The sequence below is a fragment of the Lissotriton helveticus genome, chromosome 5_1 (assembly GCF_964261635.1).
Source record: "Lissotriton helveticus chromosome 5_1, aLisHel1.1, whole genome shotgun sequence".
Taxonomy (NCBI): domain Eukaryota; kingdom Metazoa; phylum Chordata; class Amphibia; order Caudata; family Salamandridae; genus Lissotriton; species Lissotriton helveticus.
Window position 1 is genome coordinate 303632011 of NC_136065.1, and position 19536 is coordinate 303651546.

The following is a 19536-nucleotide window of genomic DNA, read 5'->3' on the forward strand; positions in this document are numbered from 1 at the left end:
GTGGTCTTTGATCTTGAACAGCCGAATTGACCACAAAATCGTGACCAACAACAAAAGCAGGATTAGAATCATTTTTGTCATCTCTATTAGCATACACATTGTTGAAAATCTCCACTTGACTTTCTGTAAGTTTGACTACATGATCCTTATTCCACCAACCTCTCCCTTCTAACAAAACAGAGGGTTTACTAATCCTAACTATTCGTATGGGTAACAAGAATTTAGATTGACCTTTACAAACATGGTATGGCTTCTTGATAAGAACCCAATCATTCACTGCAAAATTCTCAACTTTGATTCTTGAATTGCTCTCATGCAGTTTGTTTGCAACATTTGTTTGGCAAATACTCTATCCCTAACCTGCTGTTTATCTTCCCTTGTGTTTCTTTTCTTGGACAGAGCAAAACCCACTGCCAAATCTGTGAACCGTTTGGGCATCAATTTCGACCTGGCTTCTCTTCCCGTGAGAGCTTTAAAAGGAGTCACATTTGTGATAGAATGTGGCGAGGTGGGATAAGCTCAAACATTTTCTTTCTAAAAATCAGCCACATTGACATTGACTGCAATGACAGTTTGAATCCCTCTTTTAAAAAACTATTGACTCTCTCAACAAGTCTATTGGAGGAAGGGCTGCACAACGCGACTTGGCAGTGCTTGATTTCAAACATTTCCAAAAACATGTAATCTGCCTTGAAACAAAAGATAATACATTATCTGTGACAATGCAACTAACAGGGGGCACCTTCAATTAAAAAAAAAAAATTAAAAAAATTATAGCACAGCAGTTGAATTAGCAGCCTCCATGTAGTGTGTAGTTACTGCATCCTCGTGCTGGCACCCTGGCTCGAGGATGTCTCGCTCTTTCCATGTGTTCTTTTAAAAAGGGTTCCACGATCGGACGCTGCTCGGCGTGTTCCAGGGTTCTGACAACGTTAATCAGTTGTCGGGAATCCTGGTGCGCGGCGGGAGCGTCTGGTCATGCTACTCCCCCCAAAGACAAAGATTCACTTCGATTGTTCTTGGGCCTAGCAGAATACTATGCCCGTTTTGTCAAAGGATATGCACAAACGGTTGCGCCATTGCGTGCTCTCTTGTGGGAAGGCTTCAAGTTCGATTGGTCTGAAGAAATTTCTTTTTCATTTGATCAAGTCAAAAAGCTCATTGTGGAAGCACGTGCCCTGCATCCCTTTCATGAATCTTCAAAGTGTTTCATAATGGTGGATGCCAGTCTCACAGGATTGGGGGCTGTTCTTGGCCAATGGGTCTCAGGAAAAGAGCACACCATAGCATTTTCATCGAAAATGCTTAAACCATTTGAGACCCATTACAGTACTATTGAACGCGAATCTCTTGCCTGTGTTTGGGCTATCAAAAAGTTTTAAAATTACATTTGTGGGCATAAATTTGAACTGTTTACTGATCACAAACCCCTCACGCAGCTACTCCATGGTAATGGGCTTGGTAAAGCCTCAGCCAGGCTTGTTAGACTGCTTTCAAAGTTACAGGAATTTCACTTCTCCATAAAACATATTTCTGGAGGGAGAAACTTCAGGGTTGATTGCCTTTCACGAATGGCTTTTCATGATCCTTCAGAAATTGAGGATTTAGAAGACACAGAATGTGTGGTCGCTGCTGTAGATGCTGTCAAATTATGTCCCAGCATTACTGAAAATCCTGGCTGGAAGCACACAACAAGGATGAAAACATAAAACGTGTAACTGATTATAATGTTAAGGGTTGGCCAGAAAATAGGAAACTTTCCAATGAGTTGAAAGCCTTCGCCATGGTTGCATCTGAATTATCCTTGGTTAACGGCATGGTAATGAGACGTGATTTTTTTTGTTCCCCCGTCCAGTCTCAGAAATGACATCATTAAATTTGCACACCAAGGTCATCTTGGAATTCCAAAGACTTCACAACTCATTAAGTTACACTATTGGTGGCCATCCCTTGAATCTCAGGTTAAGTTTGATATAGATTCATGCCCTGAATGTCTTTTATCTGACAAAAAATGGAAAGTTATGAACACACCTTTACATCCTGTTCCTTTTCCCAATAAACCTTGGGATAAAGTTGGTTTAGACTTCTCTGGACCTTATGGTCTCCTCTCACATGACCTAAAATATCTCATTTTGTTAATTGATTATCACTCTAAAGGGTTTACCATATGTTCTGTGACTCAGCCAATTCCACCAATGCCATTGCGGTTAAAAGCTCATCTGTTATTGTTACAGACAATGGCACCCATTTCATTTCTGAGAAGTTTAGTTCGTTCCTAGCTGAGCCTGATGTCAAACATTATAAGGTCGCTCTATATTCACCAACCTCGAAAGGTTTGGTGGAAAGGGCAAACAGGTTAGTTAAGGATGCCATTCAAACAGCCATTTCTTCTCATCAATATGTACAAGATTTCCTTGAAGCAAAGCTGTGCTCTTATAATATTTCCCCTCATTGTACCACAGGTGTTTCTCCATTTTCCCTTTTAAGAGGTAGGACTGCTCACGCCAGTTTGTGTCCTAATTGGTTACTTAACAAGAACAACAAGAGCATTGATGGCAATCAAGACTTGGCATCCAAAATTTTACAAAAACAAAATCTCAAGAAGTCTGTGCATGACTCTGCAAAAAATTTAGACACGCTACAATTGAAAGTTGGTGATTGGGTTCTCATCAAAAATCCCAAAAGAATAACAAAAGGTTCATCAAAATTCTCCCCACCGGTACAAGTCACCGGTGTCCGCAGAGGTTCAGCTTTACTTGGTCTTAAAGGATGGTGGAATAAAAGATCTCTTGTACACATTTCAGTTTCACAGGCTTGTTCCTTACTTAACTTAACTAAACCAGAATTTGAGCATTGTGACTGGTCATATTGGTTACATGATCCAGCATCTAATGTTGAAAGCTCCTCCACATCTCGTATTCCCGTTGTACATTCCAGCCCAGTACGTGCTTCTGGCTCTGACACTGCTGTGACCACTGCTGACACCTATTCCTTACCACCAGAATTGGGAGTTCGTTGTAGAAAATTACCTTCCAAGTTGAATGATTATGTTTTGTCATGATTTTTATATTTCATTATAATTTAATTTTGCCTGCTCAATCTTCTTTAATAGCTTTTGTATCAACTCTTCTTAGCGTTCTTTGTATATGTTTTTGCCTCTTCACTTTGTTCCTTGTGGAGAGGGAGAAGTTGTAGTGTGTATTTACTGCATCCTCGTGCTGGCACCCCGGCTCGAGGGTGTCTCGCTCTTTCCATGTGCTCTTTTAAAAAGGGTTCCAGGGTTCTGACAAAGTTAATCAGTTGTCGGGAATCCTGGTGCACGGCGGGAGCGTCTGGTTGTGGGTGCTGCATATTCAAGAATAAACTTCTTCATGCTTCTTGTCTTACAAAGCCTCCAGTCGTTCATACTACACTCCACAAATGAGTAGTATATCCACTTTGAATAATAGTCAATTGCTAGTAATAAGTATCTTTTATCAGAGAATATTACATTGAATGGCCCAGCAAAGTCGAGGGCTATTTTCTCCCATGGATCTTCTGGAAATGAAACAGGAAATAGGGGTTTCTTGTTTACTTTCCAATGTTTGTCTGAAACTACACATTTAGGACAATAGCCAACAAAGATGGCTACCTGTTTGTCCATACATTTCTTTGATTTTCTTAGAAGTGGCTGAAATCCCCATGTGTCCCTCATGAGCCATGCGAATAATCCTTTTCTCTCAATAAGAGCGGAGGAACAAACAGACCATTTCTTATACAAAGCCCGTTCTCAGATGACAACTCCACACTGATCTGTGCAAAAATCCTCAATTCCTCACGAAGACTTTTCCCTGTAGGGCACTTGTTTTTAATAAAAAATTCAACCTTTCTCAAAGAGTCATCTTGCTTCATAGCTGTGAACCATTCCTCTTTAGTGACACTCCCTTTGCAGTTTGACACAGCATCCACTAGGCCAACAACACAGTCTTTGTCGAAATCATCCTCCCCCTCACTAGAATCGGAAAGGGGAATGCGAGGAAGGCAGTCCGCTCGGACATTCCTTCCACCCTGGATGTATTTGACTACAAGGTCAAGGCTATAGTCTTGTAACTTTGACAACAATCGTACCAATCGTGCAGAAGTTTTCCCCAAACCATTCCCGTCTAGTAAAAAAACTAGTGGTTTGTGGTCTGTAAACATTTCACAACATGTCCCCCAAATATATGTTTTAAACTTTTCTACTGCCCAAACCATCCCAAGCGCTTCCTGTTCTATGGTGCTGTAATTGCTCTCAGCAGTAGTTAAAGCTCATGAGGCAAACGCCATAGTGTTTTCCTGACCTTCCACCCACTGCCCAAAAACAGCACCAGGACCTTTAAGACTAGCATCCACAGAAAGAAATGGTTTGCCATTGGGTACAAAAGGGTGCAATGCGGGAGCATTGACCACTAACAACTTCACCGTCTCAAATATTTCTTGTATTGTGTCATTCCAAACAAATGTTATTCCTTTTCAGGTTTCGCGCCTAGCAGTGCAGTGCGCAGCACTGCTTGAGCAGCGCGAGGCATTTAGTAGGTGAAAAACGGGGTTTCAGCACTGACATAGGAATCGCACATGCTCGTGCATATGCTTTTCTTTTTGTGCCACGCGATTGGGCTTTGGGTGTGTGTTTTTCGGTAAGACTGCACGCAATAGGCCAAAGGCGGTTGCGTTGCTCCGCCCATGGCCTATTGGTGCCTATTACGTGCACCAGGCCGTCATGTGGTTTCAATTATCGTGCCCAGGCACGGGCGCGATAATTGAAACCACATGTTTCGCTGTGACGCGCGTGCTCCCACCGCTCGGGGGCGTCTTTGTTTTACTCACTTTCACTGCCGCTTGTTATATTTACAATCAGTGCAGGTTCGCATTTATGCAGTCACTGCACTGTCCGAAGTGCAGGAAGGTAAGGGGCCAAGTGCAGTGGAGGGCCGAAGGATATTGCGGGAGGATATGTGCCATGCGTTTTTGGTATTGTTGGCACATCCCGCTCGCATATATTTAGGGCTCTGAACATGCACATCTTCTGAAGATGGATTATTCGGGCGAGAGAAAAACGGCGTTGAGGAGGGGGCACGGACAGGAAGTTGCAGGCCTGTTAATGAAAATTTAGGGGGGGCGGACAGGTGCTCTGCGGGTCTCCCTAAGTTCAGTGGGAAGGTCAAGCGCTGACCACGTCTGCATCTGTAAGGGGTAGCAGTGCTGCACTGTGTAGGTAGAGCTAATGTGGGGAGGAGTTAGTTAAATAAGGCGAAATTGTCATCCATGTTTGGGTAAGTAAATACAGACCCTGTCTGCCCACGGCCCAGAATACTGGGTAGTGGGCATCTTTTTGATGGTGTCCGTGGCCTTGTGCGAGTACCAGTCTGAAGTTCCCCTCCCCTGCCTCCCATCCGCACCCCCTTTACACAATCCAGGGCACTGCCTGCTCACAGACATGTGCAGCAGCTGCACCTCCAGGCGACATCTGATACGGCGGCCGTCTGGGGACACGCTGATCCCGTGAGCCACGGTCTTTATCAGGACACGGTCTAACAATACACAAATTCTCACGCAGAAAATCTGCCCACTTCCTTGACGATACGAGGCACCTACAGACTCCCTTAACCGTAGATACCCAGCCCTTCGCCTTGTAATGAATGTCCCTACCCCGATCAGGTGCTCCCAGATGCACGAGCTCGTCACCCTCTGGTACAAAATGCTCGCTCGTCTAGGAGCACCAATCCTCACTCGTGTACTCTGCTCGCGGCTCTCCCCGAGAATACGGTACTCACAAGGGGGCGCCTTCCTGCATCAGGGGGCCTCTCTTGCCCCATCCTGCGGTTTATGAGACCCTTCCCAAGGCATCCTCTGACTGTAGAGGCCCCGTGGACGCACTTTAGGGTCAGGATGTCCTCAGCCCTCCGCCCTTTATGTTCAGGGCCTCTGCCACAGTGGAGCCTCTGGTCTGACACTGAAAGCCAGCTTCCTCTGCACCATCTGGCCTGAGTGGCACCATCACCAGCAGCCGCTGGATTAAAACGTACCTGGGTGGAACCTGGTATATGAGGGACCTAGCCCGGCACACACTGGTCTGCGTGGTACCCAGCCTTGCACACCCTGGAAGGAGAGGTTCCCAGCCTTGCACGCTCTGGAAGGAGAGGTGCCCAGCCTCACCAGAGGCCACTGGTTTGAGAAGTATCCAGCCGTGCATACTGTGGTCTGTGAGGTACCCAGCCTTGCAGGCTCGGATCTACAAGGTACCATCACCACCACCTGCTGCTGGCATGCGAGGTACCCAGCCTTGCATACTGTGGTCTGTGAGGTACCCAGGCTTGCAGGCTCTGATGTGAGGGGTACTTTGCCCTGAAGCCTATGACTAGATAAGTATGCTAACCTACCACCCCTGGTCTAAGAGGATCGATCCCTTCTAGTTTGACAGGCACTTGGCCAGAGAGGTGCACTGCCTTGCTTTGCTAAGATAGCGCCATGGGCGTGGGCACAGAGAAATTTGGCGCCCTGGATGATGGTAGTGAATTATGGGCCAGATGTACGACGGTTTTTGCATGCGCAAACAGGTGTGCAAACCCTTTTGCGCATGCAAAAACCAATAGGGGTATGTACCATACCAAATAAATTGCGACTCGCTATTTTGGAATTGCGAGTCGCTATTAGGAAGGGGCGTTCCCTTCCTAATAGCGAGCACAACCCCATGTACAAAGGTTTTGTGACCACAATTGCGGTCGCAAAACTCTCACAAATTACCACCCTCTTCAAGAGGGTGGTAATGGGGTCCCTAGGGGACTCCTTCTCCTTCGCAAACGCAGACCACGGCCTGCTCTTAAAAAATTAAACAAAAAGTGTTGTTTTTTTTAAATGCATCCAGTTTTCCTCCGTGATGTGCTCACCCTGTGTGCTTCCTCCCACTTTCTTCCGTGATGTGCTCACCTATGTGTGCTTCTGCTTCTCCCCTCTTCCCTCCGTGATGTGCTCACCCATGTGTGCTTCCTACCCACGTCCCTCTGTGATGTGCTCACCCTGTGTGCTTCCACCCACTTTCCTCTGTCATGTGCTCACGCATGTGTACTTCCTCCCCACTTCCCTCTGTCATGTGCTCACTCTTGTTTGCTTCCTCCCCACTGTCGCTCCTCGCCCTTCATCCTGCACCTCCAAGTCCAAACCCCCTCTCTAGCATCTCCTCTCCTGACCCAGGGCATAGTTTTACACATCACATCCTCTCCTCTCTTCCCATTAGCTTAATTTCCTACAAAAATGGATTTGCTTCAAGTAAATAAAAGGCATTGTCATTTACAATGCCAATTCCTCAAACTCTAGTAAATGCGAGACCTATTGCATTGCAAATGCTTGTTTAAGTAGACATCATAAAGGTTGAACTATGTTAGCATATTCTGGAACGAATCTGGCGTAATATTCACACAGGCTAAGAAAAGAACATAGAGCATCCTTGTCTGCAGGAGCAGGAGCATTACATACATAGAAATCTCCCAGAGCTGCAGAGAAGAGGGCCTACGGTCTGTCACCTCGATGGCTGCAGGGTGTTGGGACAGGTGACCACAGAAGTCCTGGCTCTGACTATTCTCGCACTTACCCGCCATCCAGGACCTCTCCTGAAGAAGTGCTCCTGATAGACCCTCCAAGTCTCCTCCCAGAAGACCAAGATCACCTTCCACACACCGATCACGGTCCAGGGGTAGTCACAGCTCTCATCACGAACGTCCCCATAAGAGAAGACGCACGAGATCACCCACATGGTCTTCTTCCACGAGATCATCTGTCCGGGACTATTCTCCGCCATTCTCATCGACTCCTCCGTCCCGGGTGTCTCCCGTTGATCACATCGCAACTTTCTCAGACGTTCTGGATAGGGGAGCCTGTCCTTCTACACGCCCACCCGCCAGCTACGGTCCACCAGCCTCGCCCTCGCAGCCGTACCACGCATCCGAAGAGCAACCGCCGGAGGAAGATCCTTCTCCTACCTGGCTGCCAAGTCGTGGAACTCCCTCCCCATCCACCTTCGGCTGACCCAGGACCATCTCGCCTTCAGGAAACAACTCAAGACCTGGCTATTCGAGCAGTAGCATACCCCCTCCCCCAAGCGCCTTGAGACCCTCCCGGGTGAGTAGTGCGCTATACAAATGGTTTGATTGATTGATTGATTGATTGAAGTTAAACATCACTTTGCATACCCCTGTAGTTCCCACATCCATCATATTTGACACTTTACGCCCTCGTACAGCTCCTAGACCGCTGCTTCCTTTGGTGCCAGGATTCTTGGAACCAGCTATGGCCACCTTCCTCACTCCTGCTACGGTGGGGTCCATCCCATCCAGGATTTCCAAAAAGTATAAGGCCCCACGCGAGGATCCCTTATTTCTTAGAGCTGATCCACCAACGGACTCCGTCATTGTGGCAGCAGCCATGAGGTCACATTCAGCATCCTCGTCCTCTTCTGTTCCCCCGGAGAAGGACAGTAAACAGATGGACTCCTATGGCAGAACAATGTGCAATACTTCAGCACCATCCATGAAGATTACAAGCGCCTCAGCCATTCTCGGGCGATATGACAGATCGGTTTACAGAAAAGCTCCCGAAAGAGGATCGTCAGGACTTAAGCGAGATTCTGCAAGAAGGTGGGCTAGTAGCCAATCAGGTCATAAGCGCGGCGGCAGACACCTCAGACCTTGCAGCTCGTGGCTACTGCCATGGCGTCTGTTCACGTCGCTCAGCCTGGCTGCGCCTCACAGGCCTCAAACCCGAGGCACAGAAAAAGATCCTAATCCTTCCGTTTAATGGCTCCTCCTTATTCGGGCCTCATGCCGATGAGGAGATGAATAAGATGAAGGCAGAGCTGGATACTGTCAAGGCTGTTGGTCTGGAGAATCTAAAGGAGTTCAGAAAACGCTTTCGACAGGGCGACAAGCGTCCCTTTCAACAGAGGGTTCAAACCCCTCAATGGTCCTCCCAGAGCCAGCAGAGGTCCCAATTCCAGCAAAGGCGCTCTGGAAGAGGAAGGGGGAACAACAAGCAGCAACAGTCCACCTCTAAGCAGCCTCCCAAGCAGTGAGGCACTGCTTCCTCCACACCTGTTCGCCACTCCGGTAGGAGGGAGTATCGTTTTTCACCTGGAAGAGTGGAAAACCATAACAAAAGACAAATGGGTGCTGAATATTGTGCAGCATGGGTACTTGCTGAGGTTCAAGTCTCCCCATCCGCAAGTACCACCGCAATTGAAGCTCCTTCCTCAACACCAAAATCGACTGTTACAGGACTAAGTATCTATCCTCCTCTCGGTGATGGCCATAGAGGAGGTCCCACCTCTCCAGAGAAACCAGGGGGTATACTCTTGGTACTTCCTAGTCCAAAAACAAGGAGTAGCCAAAGAGTACAGACCTGTCCTCGACCTGCACCTGCTGAACAGGTTCATAAGAAAGGATACATTTTGAATGCTATCCCTGCATCAAATTTTTCCGCACCTTCACCAAGGAGACTGGATGTGTGCCATCAACCTGCAGGACGCTTACTTTCACATTCCTGTTTCACTGAGATATCAGTACCGAGTGCTTCAGTTCGGGCTCAAATCCGCCCCTCAGACATTCTCCAAGTGCATGGCGGTGGTGGCAGCCTTCCTCCGCAGGCGGAAGATCTTCGTCTATCCCTACCTAAACGACTGGCTACTGAAAAGTTCCACACCTACACTACTCCAGAGCCATCTCTCGTACTGCCTCAACATGCGGCATTCCTTGGGGTTGCAAGTCAACTACAAAAAGTCGGTCCTCAATCCCACGCAACGGATACACTATCTGGGCGCCTCCCTGGACTCCGCAAAGGCAAGTGTGTGTCCTTCGGAGGAGAGGTTGCCCTCAATGCTTCTTAAGTGCCAGACTCTTCTCGACTCTGCACGTCCCACAGCCAGGCAAGTGTATTCATTCTGGGATCAATGGCTCAATGCATATACATTGTGCCCAATGCAAGGCTTCACATGCGGCCCTCTACAACAGTCCCTCATAGACCAATGGTCACAGAGGTCAGGCCGTTGGGAAGATCGGGTCTCCCTTCATCAAGCTGCCAGGGACTCCATCAAATGGTGGATGAAACGCTCTCACCTTCTGCAAGGGGTCCCTTTTCATCAGATACCTCCGGCCCAGACAATAGTTACAGATGCCTCAATGCAGGGCTGGGGAGCTCATATGGGCCAGCTTCAGGTACAAGGTCTCTGGTCCGAGACAGAGAGAAGTTATCACATCAACTTCTTGGAGCCACAGGCGGTCCATCTTGCGCATAAGTCCTTGTACCCGTGTTGAAAATTAGTACGTTTTGGTGAACATTATCTGCGCCATCTTGCCTCTTCCCCTGATGCCACACTTTTGTCGTGCGCGCCCGCCATTTTCTAAGATGCCCCGATCAGAACGAACCCTTTTGCATGCCGCTGGCCCCTGACATAGCCCTTCGCCTGCACGCTATCCACCCCCTGCTTGCACCTGCCTTGAGTCATAAACCCCTCTTCGGCGCTGCTCTGCCCCAGGCCCTCATCCTGTTCCCAGCGCGACACCTCCCTGCTTTCCTTTCATGATCTCCGGCCCTTAGATGCAAAACCCTTTTTCCCCGTGTGCCCGTTTTGTCCTCCCCGTTCCCAAGCCGACACCCAGCTCTGCCGATACCATCCTTGCCCCTCCCCGTACAATAGAAAGCTTCCCCCATCAAAGAATCCCCGGGTTGATCAAAGCCCCCACCCCATGAGATCCGATCAAACCCCCCACATTCCGTGAATCGGCGGATTATCCAGCTGCGCGATGCTCATCACCTGTTGTGACTAGGGTGGGGACTTCAACTGTAAATGTGTGTGGGAACGGGCCCAAAGGGGAGTTCCGAGAATGTCTTTTCCGTACATCAAAGCTTTAACATGTATGTGTAATCTACAATAAAGTCATAAATGTGTGTATAAGAGGCCAGGCCTCAGGAATACAGTTAGAGCACCTCAGAACGATACCTTCTGTCCGTTTCGTTGTGTTCTCCTCCGGAGAAAATAAAAACCTTGTTTCCTGCTTTCCAGTCTCCAGCGCCTGCCTCTTCATTGATTTTAAATAACTAGAGGGTCACAGAGGCAATACTGCCGGGCAAATATCGATTGTCCCTGACCCTGATTGAACTTTTTACAATTGGCGTCCCAAGCGTGGGGCCCATCAGCGACCCATGGATCCAGTGGGAGAGGTCCTGACGACAAAGTGAACGACTGCAACGATCGGGAACGCGTCTGTCCGATAGACCCTCGTCTGACAGCCGATCATCCGAACTTCACTGGTTCCGAACAGACCTCTCTCGAGTGATCTACGGTCCTGACTGGGAACCATCAGGAGTGCCGCGAGGATAACGAAGAAGAGAGGACGATCGGGCGCTGGATTCGGAAGTCAGGAAACTGTCCATGCGGTCCGGGTAAGGTCGTGTTACCACGACAAATTGCGAAAAAATTGCTTGATTGCTTGTTTGTTAAATACTAGTATTGCTCTTTTTGTTTATTTGGAGATTCACTGTCTGCAAACGGAGAAACAACAGGCTCTCTCTTTGCAAGCAGTGGAGGATAGGTAGGGCAGACAACCGTGCTTATTTTTCTCCCCCACTCAATAATCACCTGAAACTGAACTGTTGTTCACAAACTATTGTTTCCTGGAGATTCCCTGTCTGCAAACAGGGAAGAGACCACCCTTTTTGCAGATAGTGAAAAGGGTAGGTAACGCAGATCTTTGCGGACCTACTCATTCTCCCCATTGTTATTTATCGGTCTTTTGTTATCTTGATCTATGAGGGATTCACTGTCTGCAAACGGAGAAACAACGGGCTCTCTCTTTGCAAGCAGTGGAGGATAGGTAGGGTAGCAGCCGTGCTTATTTTTTTTCTCCCCCACCCAATAATTGCTTGAAACTGAACTGTTGTTCGCAAAACTATTGTTTCCTGGAGATTCCCTGTCTGCAAACAGGGAAGAGACCACCCTTTTTGCAGATAGTGAAAAAGGTAGGTAACGCAGATCTTTGCGGACCTACTCATTCTCCCCATTGTTATTTATTGGTCTTTGGTTATTGTGATCCATGAGGTATTCACTGCCTGCAAACAACGTAGAATAGAAATATTCTGTCTAGTCTTTGCACCTAGTGATAAGATAGGCAGTGCTGACTTTTTAGTCCCTCGTTACGAGCCGTCATGTCTGTCTTCTCCCCACTGATAAATAGCCTGTTTAGTCCGGACCGCGTATTAGAGGTGGACCATATAGCTCCATTAGAAGGCACCCCTAATAAGGACATGTTCATAAACTATGGGTTAGTCACCATAGCCTATAATAAATTATGGCACAGGTATACCGAAGAGAGTCAAGACAAACAGTGGCCACTGGCAGGATCCTTTGACCTTGATAAAATAGAAACGTTAGAAATAGCCCTTCGAAATAATAAGACAACGCCGATTATGCTCGACAGTCTCGGTATGTGGCGCAGAGAGGCTACGAAACGACAGAGAAAAGACGAGGATAAACCAAGTAGGGAAATATACCGACAGGACAACCCCAGGACACCGCTACCCACAACTTATCCCCCGACACTATGCAAAGGACGACCAGACTTAGGGTCAGACCAATGCGCTTTTTGTAGGTATGTCGGACACTGGAAAGCCCAATGCCCGACTCTACTGAGCGTGAGTAAAGGCAAAGGGCCGACAAGAACGACAGACCGACAGTACGAGAAAAGGCGCGAGACAAAGAAGAACCCGACTTACATAGACAGACCAGACAGAACCACCACGTTTGATTATGCCCGATGGCACAGATTTCGCCAGGAAAATCTCAGCGGCATGCTCACGTTCTCCTAGGTCGGGCAATGTCAAGACGGGAACCCAGCCTCGTTTAAAAATTCACAGACGGAAAGAGATAATTATGACCAATAACTGTTTTTATATTTGTCTTGGGTCTTTGTATGTCGTACTTGTACTGTCCCCCGTCTGAGTTTGTGTGTATGTAATGTGCAAATCTGCGTCATCCCTCTACACGTGTTTCCGTGTTACTCGACCTCTGTTAGCAGAAACTTAGCATAAAAGCAACCTGGAAAGAAAGAAATGGTAAAACAAAATCCGTAGACCATTAATGAACTTGAACTTTTAATTTAACACAACAAACAAGGAATAATAACGATAAACTGTAGAAAATGAAAGTCAAACAGAACATTCGCCCCCCCCCCCATTCTGGAACCTTCCAAAGTAGGGCAGGGTTACGGCTACGCCCAACCAGCGGCAACCCATATAAGGCGAGCCCGGCCGCCAACTCTTGGTCAGGAAATCTTAACGTATGGGGGAGCCGGAGGAGAGGCAGGAGCCCGCAGCCTGGGCATTTGCAGGTAGTCCCGCCACATGTCTCCTTGGCCGGCCGCAACGGGCCTGGAAAGACTAAGGTAGTCCCGCCACATGTCCAGAGGAGAACGAGGCACCTCTTCCTTTTCTCTTCCGTCACAGCCGCAGCAGTCCTGGACGGCGGGATGTCCTGCACGTACCTCCACAACAATTTGTCCAAGTTGGGCTGGGAGGGAGAGGCGACGCGGACGAGCCTCTCCCACCTCCACCGGTAGGAGGTTTCCCAGCCCCCAGCCCGACGCCGAACACCCCCAGTCAGGCGATGGTGCCAATACTTCCACAGCACCGAACGTACAATGGTGGCACCCCAGTACTTGCGCAGCACCGAACGTACAATGGTGGCACCCCAGTACTTGCGCAGCACCGAACGTACAATGGTGGCACTTGGGGAACACCGGATGTGGAGAGGCCTTCATGCGGGGCGATGAAAAGGAGCGGCATGGAGTACACCGGGAGAAGGAGACGAGGCGAACGAGTCTCCCTTGCCCCCAGGTGGGGGCATCACAGCCGCACCCCAGCTGAACGTCCCGCTTTCACAAAACAGGGACCTCTTCCTTTCACTCCGAAGGGTCTCTTCCACTCTTGCAAACTCGACGAGAGTGGCCCCGGTAGGGCCTCAAAATGGCGTCTGGGTCCGCTGGAAGGTGGGCCCCGGCCACTAGAGTAACTTTGACCAGCAATATAACTCGAACATTTGCCCTCTGGAGCACGAGCCCCCATCTCCGACAGCATCTCCGCAGCCTTGAAGATCCTACAAGGGTCCCCGGCGGAACCTTCGGCCTTTGCAGGTTTCCGGTAAGGGACGGCTGCCTTGATCGCCAACGAAACAAACATGACATTGCCACACCTTCTGTTAGCGTGAATTCTAGAACTGCCGAAAGGGACTCTGGTCCAAACTGCCAGTAATGGAAACATTTCCCCCTGATGCTGCTTCCGGACTGAGCCGGCCCCGCCCAAAATGGCGCTGGTATCAATCGGAACTTACGAACACCTCGTGGTGTTCCTTCGCACTAATATAAACTTGATGTTCTGAGATTTTATATGATCCTTTGTACACTTGGCTAGAAAAGACAAGGAGAACTTACTCGACGAACAGTATGAAAAGATCCCCGTTACAAATGTTGATTACGAATGTACAATGTATTATATTTTTATAACTGATGTAAACCCCATTTACGACGCACACGTACGGTATGCATATAGGAAATCTGATTACAACTGTTATGATTATGCTTCTAAATTATGAAAATATATGCCCCCGAACCCCCAGCCAATTAATAGACGTTTTAGTCTCTTACAAATGAATGAGTAAAACTTTCCGATGTTTTTATTGCTGCAAACGACACCCCCCCACTGTACGCACTTTAGCCATTGCCACGACCGGCCAAATACGACCGCACCCTCATAATCCATATGCTGAAATGATTTTGCAAAATAAAGTCTTTGAAACTATGGACGGGTATTGCATGCTTTATTTTAAAAAATATGGGATGGGTGGGAAAGTTCTTTTCTGTGCACCCTACTCTGCTCTCTCTTTAAGGTTAAAAGAAGATGGTTGCCCAGCCCTGGAGGACGGATCGGATCGACAACACGACACTCCGCCTTCAAGGTACGCGTCTGACTCATGAACTCTCGCGTAGAGGAAGACCTTGACTTCCAAGGATGGGTAAAACGAATGGTGTAAATGAGGGAATGTAAAAGGAGGGTGAAATGAAATAATGTAAATATTATAAAGTACAACGTTCCAAAGTAGCAGGGACCCAAGAACCGAAGAACCTTAGAACGCCACAGCGTTGAAAGAGGTTTAAGGACCCCGATAGTGAGATACATCCTTTGACTAGATACCTCGCACTAGGCACCTCTGGTTTCCTTTTTATGTTTCCCCGCACACGCCCTACATGAACACACTACCCCCCCCCGACTCCAGAAACCATATCCCCGGGGACCCTGCCCCAAGGAGGAAAGACGAGTAAGAGGTAAGTAAAGGACTTATGAATCCATGTATTTGAATGCGCGCGAATGCTGTCTCCCCCACCCCCCCCTTTTTTTTCCTCCTTCTGCAGGTTACATCAGAGATTACAGCCGAGGTGTGGCGAAGATCTGAAGCCTTGCCACGTCTAATACACGAAGCGGACTAGCGCCGCAAGGTGGTGTCTAAGCACGCCTGCAGACTACTCACGTACCGAACAAACCCGAAAAATTAGCACAACCTGATAAAAAGTGATCACCCTTAAACCAGACCGGACGAATGAACCCATGTCACGTATGATGCGAAACTATGAGGGAATGTGTGTATGTGTGACTGAGGCGTTGGCCCAACTGGTCGAAGGACCGAGAATGCGAGAAAGTGCGACAACATGGTACCTCCTTTCTTCTTTCCTTTTTCTCAAGGCACGTCCCCTCTACCCTGTCTAATGCTCAAACTGCATGATTACAAGATTCTAACGCAGACTCGTGAATGCCCTTTACTGTGTAATGCACTAAATAGCCTTTCTTGAATACACTGCCACCCTCTCTGTTGCACGTGTACTATTTAGCCTGCCGTTGCACTCTCTCTCTCTCTCTCTCTCCCTCTATTTTTGCACTCCCACTCTTCCGAGTGGTTAGCCCCGAAATTGGCAGACTGCCACCCCTAGCACCCCACCTAATTGGCTTCAAATACCGCCAGTATTTGCACAAAAACTTGTCTTTAATACAATCACCCTGAGACCGCGTCATTACCTCTCCTTTTCCGCTAGAAGTCAATGAACCCAGGTTGGGCCGTAAGGGAAAGGACAGGTAAAACGACAGAGGTTCCCTAATCTGACCCGAAAATAAGGGAACTACATGTCAACGGCTCCTATAGTATAAGACAAGGACCTCAGAATACGCGACCCTCCCCTCCCCGAATTGTCGCAATACCCAAACCGGAAAAATGACCACCCCCGTTACCTCCCCTGTATATGTCCCTGGTTGTTTCCCATAAAACCCCTGTCCTTCCTAATTAAGTAATCGGGCTGTAAAAGGTTACGTAGGACCCAGAATGATGTTTTACAAGGTTAACAGACTAGTTCAAGGTAAAGAAATCATCGAAATGAACCCCGCAGTAGTTGCAAAACAGGATGCACCGATAGAAAGGAAATGTTTAGCCATGTTCGTCTCTCAGCAAAATACCTGTGTAGTACCATGTTGACGACTCACTGCACCCTTTTGTAAATGTAAAACTCTAGAGAACGGCATATCTTCGCCAGATTTGTCTCACAAGGGTGGGTTACCATCAGATGAACTGCCATGCCTGTAATAAATAATTATGAAGGAAAGTCATAGTAAATCCAACAGAACCCGTCACCGGTCATTCATATGCCAGTTGTGAACACTAAAATAACGGGCATTTTTCATTCTTTGCCTGGAGCTGGGAGAGAAATAGACTTTTTGATTATCTTCATCTGCAAATTTTCTAAAGACTGTCTTTTCAAACTTGTTTAAGGGTACCGCTGTTGGAGGAGAAAAGGACCGGATGTGGGAGCACGAGGCCCGACTGCAGACTAAGGAACACCTGCGACATTAGCCAAGGCGAGACCACGACTGAAAAGAGCTGCAGGACGAGGCACTGTTTTCGACAACATGAGAAGAAAGGGTCGACCTGATGCCCCTGCTCGATGTCCAATGCCTGTCGACAAGTCCCCGCTCTCTGAATTCGGTCACACGCCCGCCTATTTGAAGTCTCTCGTTCCCCTAGTTTGTTCCTAATTTGGCCTTGCTCCATCCCCCTTTCCCTCTGACCTACCCTATGGACTGTTTTGTACGCTCTTCTTCCATCCGAACTTTCTGACAATCACCTCAAAGGACACAGGGCGAAAAGGACCTTTCCGACCAGAAACGCGAGGAAAGGGTCGTGCCCTGCAACGCAGAACTTAGAACAGAGCTGGACTTGTAGCTCCACCGCCGGTGCTCAACAGCGCCAACGAAAGACCACAAAGAACAATGAGAACTCGTAAAACTTCGAACATTTGACATCCTCAATCACCGTTTTTTTATGCCTCATTTCTCTCCCAGCCGCCATTGTATTGATCCTGCTCCAATCCGAATCTGAAATATGTATTAACCTGCCAGTTCACGTTATGATATGTACTTGCTGCTCGCCGTTTTTGTATTACATTCCTATGACTTTCCTGCTGAACAAGTTTATCAAAGTTTATCAAATAGGCCCGCCTCCTGAAAACTAGAAAAGTTAAAATGTATCGTTTACAACTCTTTTTATCTAGGGTTCCTACCATTTTCCTTCTCATGCCCACCACAATAGAACCGAGTAGAAAATGAACCAGCAAGATGTCTTGAATATGTTAAAGGGAGGACTGTTGAAAATTAGTACGTTTTGGTGAACATTATCTGCGCCATCTTGCCTCTTCCCCTGATGCCACACTTTTGTCGTGCGCGCCCGCCATTTTCTAAGATGCCCCGATCAGAACGAACCCTTTTGCATGCCGCTGGCCCCTGACATAGCCCTTCGCCTGCACGCTATCCACCCCCTGCTTGCACCTGCCTTGAGTCATAAACCCCTCTTCGGCGCTGCTCTGCCCCAGGCCCTCATCCTGTTCCCAGCGCGACACCTCCCTGCTTTCCTTTCATGATCTCCGGCCCTTAGATGCAAAACCCTTTTTCCCCGTGTGCCCGTTTTGTCCTCCCCGTTCCCAAGCCGACACCCAGCTCTGCCGATACCATCCTTGCCCCTCCCCGTACAATAGAAAGCTTCCCCCATCAAAGAATCCCCGGGTTGATCAAAGCCCCCACCCCATGAGATCCGATCAAACCCCCCACATTCCGTGAATCGGCGGATTATCCAGCTGCGCGATGCTCATCACCTGTTGTGACTAGGGTGGGGACTTCAACTGTAAATGTGTGTGGGAACGGGCCCAAAGGGGAGTTCCGAGAATGTCTTTTCCGTACATCAAAGCTTTAACATGTATGTGTAATCTACAATAAAGTCATAAATGTGTGTATAAGAGGCCAGGCCTCAGGAATACAGTTAGAGCACCTCAGAACGATACCTTCTGTCCGTTTCGTTGTGTTCTCCTCCGGAGAAAATAAAAACCTTGTTTCCTGCTTTCCAGTCTCCAGCGCCTGCCTCTTCATTGATTTTAAATAACTAGAGGGTCACAGAGGCAATACTGCCGGGCAAATATCGATTGTCCCTGACCCTGATTGAACTTTTTACACCCGTCCCTTCAATCCAGCTACCTTCAGATTCAGATGGACAACACAACAACAATGTTCTATCTTAACAAACAAGGGAGCACCAGATCACGAGTCCTGTCTTTGGAAGCACAGATCATATGGAAGTGGCTGCTGGCGAGGAGTCTCATGGTCGTAGCAGTTCATCTTCCAGGGAACCTGAACGTGCAGGCAAACGGTCTCAGCAGAGACTTCGTAGAAGCGCACAACTGGGTGCTCAGCGACGGCGACGCTCAGGACGTCTTTCGGCAATGGGGAGTGCCAGACATCGATCTGTTCTCAGACGAAGCAAACACAAAATGCCCTGTCTTCGCGTCCAGATTCCCCCAGCAGGGATCACGGGGAATGCGCTTTTGATCAGCTGGTCGCAGACATTGTTGTACACTTTTCCTCCACTCCCTCTGATCCCAGCGGTCATACAGAAGTTTTACAGGACCAACACCAGAATGATCCTGATAGCACCAGAGTGGCCTCGCCAGTGGTGGTACCCAGATCTCCTACAGCTGTCAGGTTCCACACCGGAGGCTGCCCTGCCACCCGGACTTGTTGAAGAAGAACGAGGGGAGAGTATTTCATCCCAACCTCCCATCTCTACGATTGACTGCATGGCTCCTGAAGTCATTCTAGTACGGACATCTAGAACTATCTGCTGACTATATGAACATCCTTAGAGAAGCAAAGAGACCCTCCACCAGAAAGTCTTATGCTTTCAAGTGGAAGAGATTTTACCTATGGTGTAAGAACAACGCTCTTGATCCGACCCAAGGTCAGGAGCAAGTGATCGTCCCATACTTACTGCACTTGGCGAGGTCAGGCCTGAAGTACCCCTCCATCAGGGTCCATCTTGCTGCTATATCAACCTATAGAAAGTCTCCTACTCAGACCTCATTCTTTCAAATGGCTGCATGTATATGTTTTTCA